This window comes from Mesocricetus auratus, unplaced genomic scaffold (genome assembly GCF_017639785.1).
Source record: "Mesocricetus auratus isolate SY011 unplaced genomic scaffold, BCM_Maur_2.0 Super-Scaffold_100047, whole genome shotgun sequence".
In the NCBI taxonomy this organism is placed as follows: domain Eukaryota; kingdom Metazoa; phylum Chordata; class Mammalia; order Rodentia; family Cricetidae; genus Mesocricetus; species Mesocricetus auratus.
In genome coordinates, this window is record NW_024429224.1 from 1,002,830 (window position 1) to 1,021,410 (window position 18,581).

At 52.0% G+C, this 18,581-nt stretch overlaps 1 protein-coding gene across 7 annotated transcripts in view; it reads left to right on the forward strand.

Moving 5' to 3' along the window:
• The window catches only part of LOC101834130 (DAB2 interacting protein), a 172,840-nt gene that overhangs the window by 64,323 nt on the left and 89,936 nt on the right, over nt 1–18,581 (forward strand). The window lies entirely within an intron of this gene.

Below are 18,581 nucleotides of genomic sequence, written 5' to 3' on the forward strand. Positions count from 1 at the left end.
TGTGCATCAGTTTACCCAGCGCCCAGGCCGTAAAGTAGTCGAAGTGGATCTTAAGTTATGTTCACTGTCTGGGACTCAAACTTGCCTTACTTCAGTCCCTCACCTTTTGGATGAACCTCAGGGTGGGCTTCCTGGAGGGAGCCATGTTTGTAGGGACCTGGGGCTACTCTGAGTGGTCCTTGGAGGGGTACCTCTTTCAAGATGCGGGGGCGGGGCATGCACTGCCTTTCCCCTCTCCAGCAGTAAGATCTTCAGCTAGAGACGCTCTTAAGTTTTCAGGCTGCCTTGGGCTGCTGGGCTAGTTAGTTGGAATGGTCGGGGCTTACACACGGAGGCCTTGCCCTGGGTTCTGGGAAGGCCGGGTTGCCTCTGAGGCTTAGGCCCACTGAAGGTGTCCGGGGTACAGAAGCTGGGCTAGTTAGTTTGTTTTCGTCCTGAGGTTATCTGGGGCATGGGAAGTTTGGCTCTGGCCCAGGCCCAGCCTCACCGTAGGCAGAATGTGGCAGGTGTGAGGAGGATCAGTGTGCACTAGTTGACTAAACCCACGGACGGGGAAGGGTCGTGTGTGCGTGTGTGTGTGTGTGTGTGTGTGTGTGTGTGTGTGTCCCTCGGAAGAGCCAAGCAGCGTGGCGCACGGCTTAGTTAGCAAAATCTGAGTGTCTGTGCACAGTTTACGCCTAAGCGGTTTTTCGGTTTCTGCTCACAGCTTTGTGCTGGAACCCTTTGCTTTTGCTGAAGTGGCCTCTGGCTAGTTCCAGGCCTGGCCTGGGGAACTAGAGACCCACATGGCAGCATTTCCCGAGCCTTCGTTTTTGTGACAGGTTCCTGCTGTGGAAATGGGCTGGGGTGGATGTCTGGCTCCCCCAGAGCCTCTCCTGTGGAGGCCCTCGGAGCATGGGGACTCTGTCTTCTGCTCAGGTAATGAGTCCAGGGGTGATCGGTGTTCAGTGGATCCAGCTGTTGTCTGAGCCTTGGCTCCCAGCTGTGCCCAGCCTTGTGCGCTAGCCTGGAAGGAGCTCACAGCTTGCTGGAAGTGGAGAGACTGCCCTGGTGGAAATTCTAGTTGGAAAAACTCAGGAAGGCTTCAGGGAGGAGTTGACATTGACACTGAGATGGGTGGGATTTCCTTTGCCGGGAGTGCCTGAGTCAGCCCTAGGTCCAAGTCCTACTTGGAGAGAACTGTCTTTCTCTCAGCTGCTTCTCTGGGAAGCCTGTGCCTGCAGCTTAGACCGCAGTTAGGTGTGAACTGCTGTCTTTTACAGGAAGGGACAGTGTGTGAATATGCACAGAGAAGGACAAGGAAAAAGCCCTTGGTGTAGAGTGAACTCATCCTGCATGGGGGCCGGGGGCAGCTGTTTGGACCTGATGTGGGGCCTTCAGGAGTGATCATTTGAGGGTGTGGCCAAAGTTACAGGTCAGCGTGCAGGGTGACCAGGGGCTCCTTGTCCATCTTCTCTTAACCCACAGCCTTGATCCTGCTCTGGCCACACCCCTTTTTGTGGGCAGGTTGGACCAGGGTGTGCCTTCTGTTGGGAAACCACACTAAGGTCTTGAATCACTCCCTTCCTTCCTACCTTGGTGTCAGTTCTGTCATGGTTAGGGATTGGTCTCCTAATGGTCCACCTAATGGTCTACCTAATGGTCCACCTCGTTTCTGGCCTCAGCTGCTAGCAGGGAGGGGGAAGGCACATAGACTCTGTGTTCAGAAATAGAAAAATGCAAGGAGGAGCTGGTGGCGAGCGGCAGGGACCCACAAATGGCCAGGCAGGGGTGTTAGCTGGGCCACCACCTCCTGTGGAGGGCTCACTGCCCTCTGAGAGCAGCACCCTGTTGTTGATAAAGCTGTGAGGGAAAGACAGTGTCTCCAGGGTCCCTGAGCTACACAGTGTGTGGCACTAAACAAGGATCTTCTCTCTTTGCCTTCATTTTCCCCATCTGAAGATTGGGCAGAGCGGACTTTCCAGTTGGGTGGAAGCAGTGAGCTTTGTGCAGTGAGCTTTGTGCGGTGGGGTCATCTAGGCATCCAGCTGCTGTGTGGCCCTGGGCCTGGCTTGTGGATGCGGGGGAAGCCTTGTCTCCAGGAGGGCGTCACCAGACAAGGTGCTTTGCTTCCAGTTTCCGATGTCAGGAGTAAGGAGGGCTCCCTAAGACAAATAGAGTACTCTCTACCCTTGATAAGGCCTGGCCTGTCCTTCAGTGCGTTTCCAGCACCTGCTACCTTCCGTCTTCAGCCTGGACCCAGGGCATATGGAGATGAGTGGTACTTACTCTGTTGGCTGCTGGCTTACTGGGGTACCCTGGAACACGGCCTTTCCTAGGGGCAGGGTTAGCGGGTGACTCTATTCCTAGCTCGGCTTGAATGAACTATTACTGACGGTGTGTCCATTCCAGGCTCTCTGTCTCCCCTTCTGTCGAGACGAGCTAGTCCTATTCTGTTGTCCCATGAGCTTGGACACCTCTCTGGGTGCCTACACTAATGTCCAGGGAGGTCTGGGCTCTTCCGATTCCATGTCCTGCCAGGGATTTGGTCAACACTCCCTCTGCCATGGCCAGATTTTCCCCAGCCTGTACATCCGTCTTTCATCCCGCCCCGTCTTGCTGCTGTATGTCCCAACCTTATTTGGACCTCTTTCCCTGAAGGGACTGCTAGAGACTGTCTGCGGGGGCACCAGGAAGGAGGGGGCTCCCAAGAACCCCCTGGGATACTTTGCAAAATGAAGGTATATTCGGAAGGGCTGGGGATGACCTCTGGAGTGTGGCTTCCACAGCTCAGAGCATGTTGTCTAGGTCATCTATCCTTGGAGGCCAGATGGGTGCACACCTTTGCCCAGCTGGGTGTGTGATTCTGGGTTACCAGTGCTCCATATGGCAGTGTGGATGTGCCTGTGGCCTGCCACGTCGGTTTCTCATGGGACCAATGGTTAGGGAAGGACCCATCCTCAACCACAGGGAGGACTGGGGGCTGGAGGACTATGGGGAGGGGGAGTTAGCCGCAGACTGGCAGTGAAGCTGCCAACAGTGTAAATGGGATGGAAAAGGAGACCAGGCCTTGTTAAAGCCAAGGGCTGGCCTCTGCTCTACCAGGCCATGGAGTAGTAAGGCAGAAACCAGAGTCTGGGGTCGGGCAGAGCTGGGCTCCAGTGTCCAAGCCGTGTGGCCTTGGGCAAGGCTCTTAGCCTCTGACCTCTGGCAGTTTCCACTCACACCCCACAAAGGGAGTGAGCCCACCAGACCCCAAGACGGGAAGAGAAGCTGGGGCCACACTCCACATAGGGTCTGTGCGTCTCAGCGGAAGCAGAGGAAGAGAGGGGAGAAACACAGACTGGATTTCAGGTCTTTCCCCAGGCACAGACAGAGCATGCCATTGGTCCCTGGGGAGCATATTTGAGTCCTTGGGGGCCACAAGATACAAGCATCCAGCTCCCGGACTTGCAGACTTGTCCAGCTCGTGGGTCCAGACTGTGGCCCCCAGAGCTCCACTGGCGTCAGCGGGGTCACGTGACTTCTCTTCAGACACAGATTGTACCCATCACTGCCACCCCACACTCTGGCCTCTTACCTCACCTTTGCTTGTGGTCCCCCGTGCCATTCTTATTCTGCCAGGAATGCTACTTCCCTGGCAGATGGCATGTCTCAGGATGTCAGCCCAGTTTACCACCACAATCCGACATACACTGGTCAGTGAGTTCCCAGCCACAGGCAGGCAGCCTGAGGCCAGCTCCCTAGACAGAGCTGTAGGTCCTTGAGGGAGGCCAGAGGCGCCAGTTAATCTGCTGGAATGTCAGCCCTGTGGCCTTTGCTGTCCTGGCTGTTCTCATCACCTTTAATAATTAGATAGCCTCTTTCACCGACTGAATGTGGGCCATGCCCCGCTGAGGGCCTCCCTTCCTTATCTCCCATCTCTAACTTCCCAACCCTTCGTGATGTTTCCATCCTCACACAGGGAGACTGAACTCTGGTGAAATAATGTGTGACACTTGCATTGGGGCCACAGAGCTGGAAGGCTCACCTAGAACCACACTGGAGGCTCTGCCTCTCCTTGGCTGGTGTGACCCTGAACTCTGGCTGGAGCTAGGCTGTGCTTTTGTCCTTAGTGGGTCAGCGTAGAGCTTGGTTCCTGCGCACCTAGTTTCTCGCTGCTTTAGCTCTGCACCCAGTGAGGCCCCCGCACAGCCAGGCCCCAGGAGCCTTTGCTCGGTCTCCTGCATTCCCAGTAGGGAAACTGAGGTTCACGGAGCCGAGGAGGTTACTGCCATTGCTGACCGTACCCAGTTTGGAACTGGGCTCTTGGTCTCTTTACTGACATGTTGACTTTGGCTGTTGCCTTTTCTAGATTAGCTCCTGCGAGGAACCTGAGGTGGCTGGGCTCCTTGTTGGGTCTGGTGGAAGAAAATGGGGACAGAACCCCCGAGTGTCTCAACGCTGACTCACTCACGTCTTGGACTACTTGCCTGTTTTGCTTTAGAAGTGACCTGAAGCTTTTTGACTGTTTTTAAGAGAAAAGCAGAGCCTGCCACTTCTCCAGTGACTTCCTCTGGGGCCACTTGCTTAAATGTCAGGAAGGGAGAGCATTTCCTGGTCAGGAACATTCAGAGCTTGCCGGGAGTTAGAGTTTTGTTTTCTGTCCAGGAGGTATTTAGAGAGTCAGCCCCCACCCCACTTTGCCATTCCTGGGCATGTGTCTGGCGGTCAGTCGTGGGGAGGGGGGACTGAGAAGGAGCCACCGTGACGCCCCTGTGTCAGGTACCAGCTCTAGAAGTGGTGGCTGGTTATTTTTAGCCATTCTCATCCAGTAGAGGCATTTCAGCGTTTGTTCAATATTTAATTATCCATCTGAAATTGGCCCACGTGGCCTTGAGTTTGGAAGTAGGTCTGTGCTGTGATTTCCTCTGATTGCATAAGTAAGGAAGCAGGAGAAGCTCAACAGCCTCTAAATAATAATGGGGGAGGAAGGCTCGGCTCGGGGCTCGGGACGGCAGACCTCGTTCCTCCGGCAGACCTCGTTGTTCCTCGATGACCCATGCACGCCGCAGGGTGCCGAGGATGCCTGTGACACCCTTGGAACTGCTTTGTCTGTGCGGCTCACACCTGCAGCAGCTGTGTTTTTCATTTGGGGTGGGTCTCCCCCTTTCTTGTGGGCCCTGTGTTCCCTTTGACAGCTGCTGGGTACCGAATGGAGGTTTGGGGATTTTGCCTCTGGAGGTCTTGTTAGCTTTTATTTCCCCTTTCTGACAGGCAGGAGAGGGCTGTCAGCACCCGAGCTGTGTGATTTCTTTTTCCGTGGCCCTTGGAGGTGATGTCTTGACACGACTGTGGAATGAACAAGCGGAGTTCAGGCAGGCAGATGGGGGCGGGCTCTGTGCCCCCTCCTGTGCAAGGAGGCAGTGGGGGAGAGGAGAGGCAAGCCTTAGACCTTTCCTAGAACCCTGCTTGGCATGGGGAGTGGTGGTTTAGAGATTAAAAGCCAGGAAACTGGCTATCTGAATTAGACGTAAGTGATTTTCTATTTATTGATGCTTCTGTTTTGAGGGCATTGGGCTTGAATCAGAAGCGTAAGCATGGTTAGGATCCTGGATTGATGTTAAGTGTTATCCAGACAGGTCACCTTTGGGCTCTGAAGCAGGCTTGACATAATTATGACACGATGGAGGATATGTTATAACCCTGAGTGTGTGTATTCGTATTAGTGCCCATTTTTCTGAATCACAAATCTATTGCGCTGATATAGAAGGACACTGTGATGTCTGTTGGAACTGGAATCGTCTCGATGGTTCCTTGGTGTCCCCTCCCACCAGAGACTGCTACACAGGTAACCAGCACTCAGTTAGCCACCTACTGTGTACATGCTGTGGGTAGAGGCCGCCTTGGTGATGTGGTAGCTCTTGTGATGAAGGCGTTGCTTTGAGGGAGGGCCGTGTAATCAGGTCAGCAGATGGTATGTCCAGAAAGGTTGGCAGGGCCTTGAATGGTAAGTCAAGCGTGCGATGCCCCGCCCCCAACCCCAGCAGCACAGGGAGCCACAGTGGTAATAACGGTGACAACCTCTATTCCTTGAGCATGCACCCTGTGACAGGCATTCTTCTGGGTCCTTTACATGTACTGTGTTCAGTTCTGGGGCTCACAGACTCTGTAGATAAAATCCAAGGCTTAGACTGGCCGTGTGCATGGGAAACCTCCCTACCCTCACAAGGGCTGTGATGTGGACAGATGACTTAGAGTCACAGCTAGACTTGCAAAGGAGCAGAGGGATGGGGGAACCTCAGGCCTTACGGAAGTTTGGGGAAGGAGGAGGAGCCAGAGACGATCATGGCTTGGATGCTGGCAGGCCTTTTGCTCCTGGAGAGTCTCTAAGGTGCTGTTTGTCATAGGGTGGAATGGGAGAGAAGGGGAGACTGCACACCACTTTGAGGAATAGTGTTGGGCCCAGGCAGGCCGATCTCTGGTCTGTGCACAGCATCGCCACTGTAACAAGGCCACCACCACACCCGTTCCTCTTTATTTAAAAAATACATACATCTGTTTTATGTGTATGGGTGTTTTTGTGTATCACATGCACGCCTGGTGCCTGCGGAGGCCAGAAGAGGCTGTCAGATCCCTGGAGCTGGAGTTATAAAAGGTTGGAATCAGCCATATGGGTGCTGGGAATCGAACCTGGGCCTCCTGCAAGAGCAACAAGTGCTCTAAACCACTGAGCAGCTCTCCAGCCCCCAGACTCTGTGTTCTGAACTTTGCTTTTAGGAAGTAGGAGATGGTGGTCACTGGCTTCAGCACTTGGTTTGGCAGGGCCGGAAATCACAGCCCTGCCACCCAACCTCTTTTAAGCCCTAGAGCTTTTATTGCTGAGATTCGAGCTGGTCCTGGAATTCTCAAAGGCTGGAAGCCCAGCACTTAGGAAGAGTCCAGGCTCACTCTCACGGTGAGAGGGCTGGGGGATGGTGAGGCAGGTGCAGGAGGGAGTGGAGAGGTGGCTGCTGGTGCTGATGCTGGGGTGCTGGCAGCTTAGCAGAAAGGTACAGGGGGCTGCAGGAGTCCATTTGTTGGGAGGGCATCAGAATTGTCACTGTGGGAGGAGAAGCTTGGTGGGAATGGCGTCTGGGAGAACTGTGGGTTTCCATGGACCACCTATTCCATCTAGCATCCAGAGCCATAGCTGTCAGAGAGTGGCAGGTTCAGTGCATGCAGGGAGCCCAACCCCGTCTCTGTGCAACAGCAGGCTCTCAGCTCTTCTGGCTCTTAAAGAGCCCAGATGCTCATTGGGAAGGGAGGGACCTCCTATCAGCCTGGAGTGCTCCATGGGTAAAGGAGAAGGGATGACCTCTCTTGGGAAATTCTGATGGTCCTCTGGAGCCCTGACTGTCTCTGAATTCTGCTACAAAGAACAGGCTGGCCTTGAACTCTCAAAACCCACTTGCCTGCCTCTGATTCCTTGCAAGTCTAAAGTATTTGTTAGCCCTTTGTGGGAAAAGTTTGCTGGCTGACCCCTCACACATAGCCCTGAGACAGGACTGTATCTGCCTGCTCCCCCCAGCTGCCCGCATAGAGGTGTGTGCACCCTGCGCCCTACACTTAATGCTTCTGCTCTGAAAGCTTCAAATCTGTAACAGAACGCCACGGTTTAAAAATGGGTACAGAGAAGCTGACACAGCAGAGAGGGGCAAGCACATCGCCAGAGAGCCCCCTTTGCTCCCCGAATCCCAGTAATGCAGAGGGATGGCACCTTCTTTCTCCGGAAGCCTGGAAAGGGCGCTGAGGCTGCCAAAAGAGAGACATCAGAAAAACCTGTGGAAAGAAAGCGGCAGGGGTGAGCTGCAGACTGAAGTGACCAGAGGTCTTGAGAAGAGAGAAGACTCAGGAAGTGAGAAATCTTTGAGCTAGTTAATTCATCTGTGGCAGGCAGCCAGGGCATCCAGAGTTTAGACTGGGGAGCTCTTTGGAAGCACCTTTCAGGGTGAGGTGCAGGAAGCATGTGGTGACGAAAGCAATTACCTACCATCTTGAGTGGAGGGCCGTTGTTGGTGCCGCCTACAGACGCTGCTGGCTTATTCCTAAGGTCTGTAGTGGGGCCTGCCAGAGGTGGTGGAAGGAAAGAGCCCCTCCCCTGTCCGGGACAGACTTTGTGCAGGATCCAGGGATGAACTGTGAGATTGTGTCTCCTCTGCTTCTAAGGGCTAGCGGCACACGTGGCTCCTCCTACTGTGCCTGCCCCACCCCGGCTGATGTGCTCAGTGCTGGTGCCCTGTGTTCAGGGTCATCAGGGCTGTGGTGGGTGCCCTGGACATAGAGGACATAGAGCCTTCTACATGTCCCCACGACTCCTCCTAGCAGGTTTCCCACAGCCGTGGACAGTGCCCGCCCGCTCACTCTGAACCACAGCCGTGGACAGTGCCCGCTCACTCTGAACCACAGCCGTGGACAGTGCCCGATCACTCACTCTGAACCACAGCTGTGGACAGTGCCCGCTCACTCTGAACCACAGCCGTGGACAGTGCCCGCTCACTCTGAACCACAGCCGTGGACAGTGCCCGCTCACTCACTCTGAACCACAGCCGTGGACAGTGCCCGCTCACTCACTCTGAACCACATTTTGAACTTGGAGACAGCTTGAATTCCATTTCTGTGCATTTGAGACACACACACACACACACACACACACACACACACACACACACACCCAGGAAGACATGGTAATTGGCTTGTGGTGGCAGGATCCTGTAGAAGCTGTTCACATCATCCTCGGAGACCAGGAAGCAGCGGAAACAGACATAGGCGTAACCTTCTAAGACCCACCCCTAGTTGACCTGCTTCCGGCAGCCTGACCCCACCTCCTAAAGTCTTCATTCCCAGTCTTCAAAATAGAACCACAAACTTGGGACCAGGTGGTCAAAGCATGCATGGGAATAATTCGGAGCCCATGGTTCCTTCCTTTCCCCAAACCTGGTCAGTATCGTGAACCCAGATGTGCACTGGGGCATGACTGAACTCATCCCTTCCAGGTAGAACTGGAATGGCTTGGGGGTGTGGAAGGGACGCAGCCAGGGAGGACACCAACCCCTCCCTCACCCTTCCTTGGGCCCCTTAGGTTTATATCCTGCCCCAGTGCTCCTACCTGCATGGTCATCATCACACCCAATTTATTTTCGTTTAAGTTGGAGCTGGCACCGCACAGGTTCTGCATCTGCAGGTGTGTGTCTCCCCATTTCCTGGGGTCTGTTTTCATTACATTCAGACAGCCAGCTGTTCAAGCACCGCTTGTTGAGAAAACTTGCCTTCCTTCCCTTGGCACTGTCTTCAGAGGTCAGTTGACCATATGTATGTGGTCTATTTCTGGACTCCATCCTGATCCACTGATGTATACATCTTATGCGTATGCTAATCTCGCAGTCTTGTTGACATTAGCTGTGTTTCCAGACGGTTTCAAACCGTCTTCAAACCCATTGGCAGTGGAAGTCCTGTAGCCCTTTCCTGCATTCTCAAGCCTGATTGGCCATTCTAAGTCTTTTGCTTTCCTGTCTGAACTTAAAATTCTGCTTGCTAGAGTCTTTGAAAAGCTTCCTGGGATTTTGACTGGGATTGCATTGAATCTGTAGGTCACTTTGGGCAAAATGCCCCCAGAACATTATTGAGTCTTGCAACGTGGTATTGGCTGTTCATTTTCTTTCTTTCTTTTTTTTTTTAAAGATTTATTTATTATGTATACAGGGTTCTGTATGCCTGCAGGGCAGAAGAGGCCCCCACCCCCAATCTCATTCCAGATGTTGTGAGCCACCATGTGGTCGCTGGGAATTGAACTCAGGACCTCTGGAAGAGCAGCCAGTGCTCTTAACCTCTGAGTCATCTCTCCAGTCTGGCTGTTCATTTCTTTAGACTACAAGATAATACCTTCCAGCAATGCATTTTGATGGTTAATCTTACACACGTATAATTTAAAAAAAATGCATATTGTGTGTGTGTGAACAAGCTGTGAGTGTGTGTGTGTGTGTGTGTGTGTGTGTGACAGTGCATATGTGAAGGTCTGAGGACCGTTTTCAGAAGTCCTCTCTCCATCTCACTGTCAAAATGCTGTAATTACAGATTCAAGCCACTGTAGCTGTTATTTTTCTGCGGTGTCCAGGATTGAACTCAGGTCATCAGGCTTGTGTGGCAAGTGCATTTATCTGCTGAACCATCTCTCCAGCCTGCATGTTAACATTTTAAAAGGGCGTGTGTGCGTGCGTGCGTGTGTGTGTGTGCGTGTGCGTGCGTGCGTGCGTGTGTGTGTGTGTGCGTGTGTGTGTGTTGATCACAGTGGAGAGACTAAGTTCACTATACTTGTTAGTCTGGCGGAGTTTCATGGATGCTGATAAAGCAAAGACACCTGCATCTGGGGTAGAGGATGGACTTGTGGCCTGTCGTGTCAGTCAGCCTGGGCTTCACATTTCCATTGACTGCCCTTCCATCCAAGTTCTAAGAACAGGTTTTAGAGTGATCTATTCTTGAGTAAAGCAGCTTTGCTCTGCTGGTTTTTCAGTCTAACCTTGTGTCCCTTATAGGATCTGATAAACAGTCTATGAGTCAGTTGCTCCTTAGGCTAAAAGTTACACAAGGAATTGGAGTGCAGCCTTGTGATAGGATGACATCATTAAATCAGGAGTTTAGCCAGGAGTGGTGGAGGGTGCCTGCAATACTAGCTCTTGAGAGGTGAGGCAGGAAGATCAGGAGTTCAAGGATATCCTTGGCAAGAATGGGTCTAGTCTGGGCTCCATGAGGCCCTGTCTCAAAAGCAAACGAGACAAACAAGAAGTTTGGAGATAATTAAAATAGAATTGCAAGTTGTACAACACAGAAAGGTAAAGAAACTATGAACACCGTGTGTGTGTGTGTGTGTGTGTGTGTGTGTGTGTGTGTGTGTGTGTGTGTGTGTGAAAGTGGACATGTGGGGGGGGTGCTGGAGAGTTGCCTCAGCCTGTAGGAGTACTCACTGCTCTTGTAGAGGACCTGAGTCTGTGTCCCAGAACCCATGGTTGCCTATAACTCCAGCCCCAGGGGATCTGACAGTTCTGATCTGCATGGATCCCCATTCTCACATGCGCTCACTGACACCCACATACACATAACTAAAAATAGAACCTAAAACATTAATAAGTACACACTTAACTCTATGCCCGTCTAAGCTTGCAAGAGGCAAGCCTGCTGTATTGCACAACTGTACTAATCTCACTTGATGACACAATTTTTAAACAAAAGTGCAAAACATTAAGGAGCATTAAGTACTGAGGTGTGGTGGGGTAGTTTCTAATGGCTGAGGTGTGATGGGGTAGTTTCTAATGACTGAGGTGTGGTGGGGTAGTTTCTAATGACTGAGGTGTGGTGGGGTAGTTTCTAATGACTGAGGTGTGGTGGGGTAGTTTCTAATGACTGAGGTGTGATGGGGTAGTTTCTAATGACTGAGGTGTGATGGGGTAGTTTCTAATGACTGAGGTGTGGTGGGGTAGTTTCTAATGACTGAGGTGTGGTGGGGTAGTTTCTAATGACTGAGGTGTGGTGGGGTAGTTTCTAATGACTGAGGTGTGGTGGGGTAGTTTCTAAGGACTGAGGTGGAAAGGATGTGATTTTAGTGTTGCTGCCTTCTTTGGCACACTTTAATTAGGACTTTGTGTTCTAAAGTTTTGTTGATGTAATTAGTTTCCATTCTAAAGATAAAATATTCAGGGTGCTGGGTTGAAGAGATGGCTCAGTGGTTAATAACCCTGTCTGAACTCTCAGAGGACCCAGGTTCAATTCCCAGCACCCACACAGTAGCTCACAATTGCCTCTAACTTCTGTTCCAGGGGATCTGCCACCCTCTTGTGGACTTGGAGAGCACTACATACACGTGGCGTACAGACATGCATTCTGGAGGTCAGAAGTCTGCAGTCTGGTTCAGCGGGCTAAAGTCAAAGGGTCCTGAGGCTGTGGCCCTTGTGGAAGCCCGGGGGCTATTGTATCCCTTGCCTTTTTTAATGTTCTAGAGTCTACCTGCTGCTCTCGGCTCACTGCCTCCCCTCTGTCCTACTGTTGCTTCCCTGAGGACATTGTCTTTTGCCTTCTCTCACCTTACTGTCTCCTTTTGTGGCTGGGCGTAGTGACTCATGTCTGTAGTCTTAGCACCTGGAATATTGAGATAGCAGGGCTATGAGTTCAAGGTCAGTCTGAGCTATGTAGCAAGATCCTGTCTCAGTAGCAAAGAAATTAAATAAAACAGTGTGCTCACCCTGTGGTTTTCCTTCCCATCAAGATCCTAATCAATCATGTTTATCTTTAATCCCAGCACTCGGGAGGCAGAGGCAGGCGGATCTCTGTGAGTTCGAGGCCAGCCTGGTCTACAGAGGGAGTTCCAGGGCAGCCTCCAAAACAATACAGAGAAACCCTGTCTCAAAACAAAAAACAAACAAACAAGAAGATCCTTAATCATATCTGGAGGCCATTCTGCCACATGAAGAAACACTTTCACAGGCTGCATGGGTCAAGATGTGTTTTTTGGGATCCAGTACTTGGATCACAGGGGAGGGGGAGGGTTTGTAACCTCCAAGTAACATCTGGCCATAAATGGACGATCAAAGGCTCAACTGGGAAGAATGTGTAGTCTGAGGCAGGAGGATACCAGCTTGGGGAATTTTCACAAATATCACCAGAGAACAGTATGATAGATTTCATACACTTCCTTGTCCTAACACACACACATACATGCACACATAAAAGCACACCGTACCATCTACCACACGTCACATACACCATGCATACACTCACCATGTCGTCCATACCACACATCATACCACATATGTACACACCATACATGTACATACCACACACACAAGGCACTCCTGACTGCTGTCACACACACACACTGCTGTCACACGCACACTGCTGTCACACACACACTGCTGTCACACACACACTGCTGTCACACACACACACACACTGCTGTCACACACACAGGCACCAATTGCTGTCACACACACACTGCTGTTACACACATACACTGCTGTCACACACACACACTGCTGTCACACACATGCACACACACACAGAGGCACCCCTTGCTGTCACACACACACATACGCGCGCACACACACACACACACACACACACACACACACACACACACAGGCACCCTTGCTGTAACTCTGTATTGAAAGTTCTCACCCAGGCCCCCGCTTGGGTCTTGGGCTACGGCTCAGGTGTGTGTAGCACCCACTTGGGGGCTGTGCACTGTGGAGCTTGCCTCCCTGCTCTCCTCAGGCCATCTCAGCTGCTGCCAGTCTTGATGTTCAGTTTTGGTTCTGATTTCTTTCCTTCATTTCATTTCTCTTCAGACTTATGCAGAGGGAATGGGTTGTATTGAGCTTCTGTTAGCTGCCTATGTTTTAGTTTTATTATCAGTGTTTGGAAGGCGCCATTCTCTGTCATTCGGTGTGTGTCACCCGTCTCCACTCTCAGGCCCTCTGGCTCTATTCAGAGAAGCTCTATGCTGTTCCTCTGTGTGACTGTGCGCACATATGCCCAGGAAGGAGAGTGTCTCTGCTTTAGTCATGCGGACAGCAGATGCATTTTAGCCTGCAGGGCCCACTGCAGGCCTTAACTTCTGTTTTGAAATGACTACGGGTTTGCAGCCATTGTTCAAACGGTACAGACAAGCCCAGGGCAAACTGCTTCCCTTGGCTGCTTGCATAGCTGTGCTCTGCAGCGAGGGGCCGCCAGGAATGTTCTAGAAACCAAGCTACAGTTCTTACTTGAGGTGATGAGGTACGCCTGGACGCAAGAGTCAGGAAGGACCTCCTTCGGGCCTGGGGGAGGTCTGGGGAGGTGGGGCTAATGGCTGATTGACTGTTGTCACACAGTGAAGGAAGGCAGGGCTGTGACATGGCATCCTTTCCTCTTTTGGCTATTTGAAACAAGCTCCTGAGTGTGTAGCTCAGGCTAGTCCTGGACTTGAGATCCTGCCTCACCCCCATCCCAAGTGTTCTGGTTCTTGTCTCTTGGGAGAGGCAATTCAGAAGCTGCTAACCCGTCACTGATGAAGTAATGGGAGTTTTTTGTTAGTTTGTTTGTCTTGCCAAGAGGAGGCTTGGTGTTTTGTGGGCAGCTGTGACTGTGTCTTTGTGGACTGCTTACACAGGAAACAGCTGTGTTTGGTGTCGCTGTTGTTGTCCTGGGTCACCCATCCCGGGAGGCTGCTTATGTCCAGGGGAGTAACATGGCCATCCTCCTGCCTCCGCTTCCCAAGTACTGGATTGCAGGTGTGCTCCACCATGCCCAGGTCATGGTGCACTGGGGGTTGAACCTAGGGCGTCCTTCGTGCTAGGCAAATGGTCTACCAGTTGGGGCACCACCTCAGCGCTTGTTCCGTCTCTGAGTGGTGTCTGAGCTGTGGAAGTTGTTGATGCTGCTCTCCTCAGAATTAGCATCGCGCCCTTGAGGTTGACCCACAGCGTGGGGATCTTTAGTGCATCCTTTTCATGGCTGACTAGTATTCTACCTGGCTCCCTATTTCCCTTTCTGCCTCTAGGTGAAATCCCGGGCCTCACATGCTGGAAGGTACTCTACCAATGAGCCACATTACCCCTCCAGCCCTATTATTCTGTTTCTGTTGCTGCTGCACATATGAAATCTACCAGTGCACACAGCACAGGTGCCATCTTACAGTGCAGTAGGTGGAGCTCCAGCGCTGGCCTCGCCAGACCCAGCCTAGGTGTAGTGGGTTGCCTTCCCTTCTGAAGACCCGAGGGAAGCTCACCTTAACCTGTGTTCCTGTACTCTAGAGGTGGAACTGTGGGGAGTGGGGGTTCGAGGCCAGCCTAGACTACATAGCAAGGTCCTGTCTCAGAAACAAAAGCAGAAGAGACAAAAAGACATGCCATCACCCTCATTCTGTTTGCAGAATGTTGTTCCCTGCAGATGGTTTGCTGCCCTGAGACTCCTGTCGGTCACTGACTGTCAGCTGGGTTCCTCTCCAGTCTCGAGATGGTTCCAACCGTGTTCCTCTGCAGCAAAGCTATCAGTGGAGGCTGGAAGTCCCCCTCGCATCTGAAACATCTGTCTTTGCCTTCTGCCATGGCTCTAGCTTCAACCCCGACCGTCCGTGCCCACTTTTAAGGGCTCCTGGGGTGAATTGTCCCCGGGGGAGCCTTCTGCCTCCCAATCTTTATCTTCAAGCACCCATCTGCAGAGTCCCTCTCTGCCCCATCACCATGGCTTGTTTACAGGCTCCAGGAACTGGGGTGAAGGTTTCTTTGGGGGTCATTATTCTTTTATGCATTGTAGTTTGCATAACCACTCTCCTATTGAAGGGTGCTTGGTTGTGTCTAGTTGGGGCTTTTGTAAGGCTGCCATGAATAGTCTTACAAAGATGTTCATGAGAGGGTCATATTCTATCTCTTTTAGCAACTGTTCTCATTTAACATCCTGTTGCTGTTTTTTTTTTTTCAAGACAAGGTTTCTCTGTATTGTTTTGGAGGCTGTCCTGGAACTCGCTCTGTAGACCAGGCTGGCCTGGAACTCACAGAGATCCGCCTGCCTCTGCCTCCCGAGTGCTGGGATTAAAGGTGTGCGTCACCAACGCCCGGCTTTTCTTTTTCTTTTTTTTTTTCCTGTTGCTGTTTTAATCTATGTGAATTCAGAATGTATGACATGGCCTTTGTGCTCCATGTGGAGTCCTCCTGAGCTGTGTCCTCTCCTGTGCTGTGTAGTATTCCACTGGACGACTGTTCCGAGATGCAGTCATTGTTTCCCTACTGCTGGACATTTAGGCTGCTCTGCCTTTTGTGCAAAGTGCAGGGCCACAAACATCTGTGCAGCCATCATACATGTGGGATGAACCACACAGACTGCCTAGACTACACAACTAGTGTAGTCTAGACCGAACCTGTAAGAGGGACAGACCTGTTCGTGTGTGTGCGTGTGTGTGCGTGTGTGTGCGTGCGCGTGTGCGTGCGTGTGCGCGTGCGTGTGTGCGTGTGCGCGTGCGTGCATGTGTGCGTGTGCGTGCGTGTGTGTGCGTGTGTGTGTGTGTGTGTGTGTGTGTGTGTGAACTGTCTGTTGTTTGATTGTTCCCCAGAGCATGTCATGTCACCAGCAAGATGAATGAGTAGCACCCTTTCTCTGCCAGTAATGGGAGACACTGTTCACTTGAATTTCTTACTCATTTCTTCTAATTAGTTTCTTTTCAATTTTGGACTGGGCCAAAGCGTATCTGAGAAGTGTGAAGCTGTGTCCGGTGGTTCTGACCGACTTTTCCCTCACTGTGAGGACCCCATCTGCTTCTCCAGCTCCCAGCCTTTCTACACCTCTGCTGACCCTGTGTCCCCCAACATCCATGTTCTTAGTTGCCGCCTCACCTGCCTCCAACCATTAAGATGTGGGCAGTGCAACCCGACAGTTGAAATTACAGGATGTTCCTCCAGCCACTGTGTTTCCATGGGAACAAGTAACAGTCATCCTTCATGATTAGGTGGTATCCACGGCAACCAAGCCAGCAGCATTTGAATGAAACCGATTTTATTTTATTTATTTTTTGCAAACACTTGAAGGTTAACATGCCTGACTCTGGCAGTGGCTTCCAAGAGTAGACAGTAGCCTGGTCTCACCGCTTAGATGGGGACTTTTCCTACTTGTCAGTGGGAAACGGGATGCCGGTCAGCCGATTCCAAGGCTCAGGGAGGTCATGTAGAGGTCGTATCACATCTGAGATGAAGAAGGACTTCTGGACTGTCTAGGGAGGCCTGAGGGTGACTGGGGTGGGTGGGTGTCCCTTTCCAAGAATGGTTCTTAGAGTTATTTAGTGCTGTGTGTTCTTAGTGGACTCACTTGGCCTCTTTGAGATCCTGCTTTCGCCAGCTCCTGTTTCCAAAGCCTTGAAAAACCTGTGTTGCTAATTCTGAGGCCGGAGGCCAAGGTCCTGGAGCTCAGCACTCTGAGCTGAGATCCCCAGAGGCAGAGACACTGTTCCGTTTGGGGGCACATCAGGAGTGCTAGCTCCCTGCTTGTTTTCTTGTACAAGATAAAGGTTATGGGGGGGGGGCACTAGGAGAATGCTCTCTGCTTTTCCTTTAACTGATGTTTAATCAAGAGCCCAGAGATGGAAAGGCATTGGGTTGGAGTCACACAGCACACTGTCTCTGTGAGTTCCTAAGTGAGTTCCTTTGCGGGGCATTGTTTGGGAGACTTGGAGTCACCTTTATGTTCTGGAGCCTCGGTTTCTTCATCTGGAAACGGGTGCACACCATGGCTGTCCAAGCCGTCACGTGGGGTTGTACCTGAAAGCCCAGAGCATGTGTTCTCAGTGGGGGTGGTATTGTAAGCAGTATTATACACAGCTGGTCAAAAGCTGGGTCCAGAGACGTGGAAAGTCCTACCCCTTTTCATTATAAAGCCCATGTTCAGTACCTAAAAGATTCTACCTTTGCTATTGCAATTTTACGTGTGGGTACCAGGGAGAAGATTGCAGAGGGTCAGCGCTCACCACCAGAGGCTGAAAGATGCTGGTCGTCGGGCCTTGGCCACGGAGGCCCGTGTCTTCTGTGTGCCCAGCTCAGTGGCTGGCGGGTGTCTGGCTGCTTGCAGGCCCCCAGAGAAGCAACTTGGAGTAAAGTGGGAGGGTAGACCAAAGAGCCTTTGAGAAGCTCCTGGATCAAACCCTGAGGGCAAGAGGCAAGTTCCCGGGTGGGTCCTGGAGATCATCAGTTTCAGAGCTGGGTGAGGGTGCAGACCCTCCCAGCATCCATGTTCTACCAGGAGGGCAGGTGTCCTAGGAGGGGAGATAAAACTGTGGCCAGGCGTGTGCATGCATGCACGTGTGTGTGTGTGTGTGTGTGTGTGTACATGCACTCACACCCTTCTGTGTGTTTCGCACATGTGAACACATATATCTTTGGAGGCCAGACATTCTGAGGGTTTCCCTGATACTCTGGAGATCTCAGTACCTTTTTTTTCCATAGGGATCCTAACAGGTCTGGAGCAGGCTGGCTTTGCCAGCTGAGCCCATGGCTGTAGTGGGTGCCCTATGTGGGTTAGTTGAGTTAGTGGAGGAAGGATAGTGGCTAAGCCATGACCCAACACTGCTGGGGACTGGGAATAGAGACTTTCAGGGAGAGACTTAGTAGGTCTGCAAGACTCGGGGATGAAGAATGGGCATGAGTCATGTCTGAACTGATAGGGTACCCCCAGCAGAGAAACGACGACCCCTCAACTCTTGACTGCGTCCCGCAGGAGGCTGTGCTGTCTATCATGAGGAGAAGCATGGGTGAAGTGTAGAGGGGGCATCCCTGCCTCATGGCAAGCACGGCGGCACCCAGCGGTACCACAGAGTGGCACCTTAGGAACCAGGGTGAAGTGTGTGTCATCTTGAGGTAACTGAGTAGGGTAGAAGACAGCTATCTGGAGCTGACCCCTCCAGGCTTGTCAGCGTCTATCCTGGCCCTGTTCCCTGGCCCTGGAAAGGTGGCTGATCCCAGGTGTCGGCCTTAGCTAAAGTTTGCACCCTGAACTGAGCTCTGAGGACTGTCTGTATGTCTTCTGGCTGGTCCCGGGGTCCAGTGGCTCGGCACTTGGGGCACTGTGTATGCGGT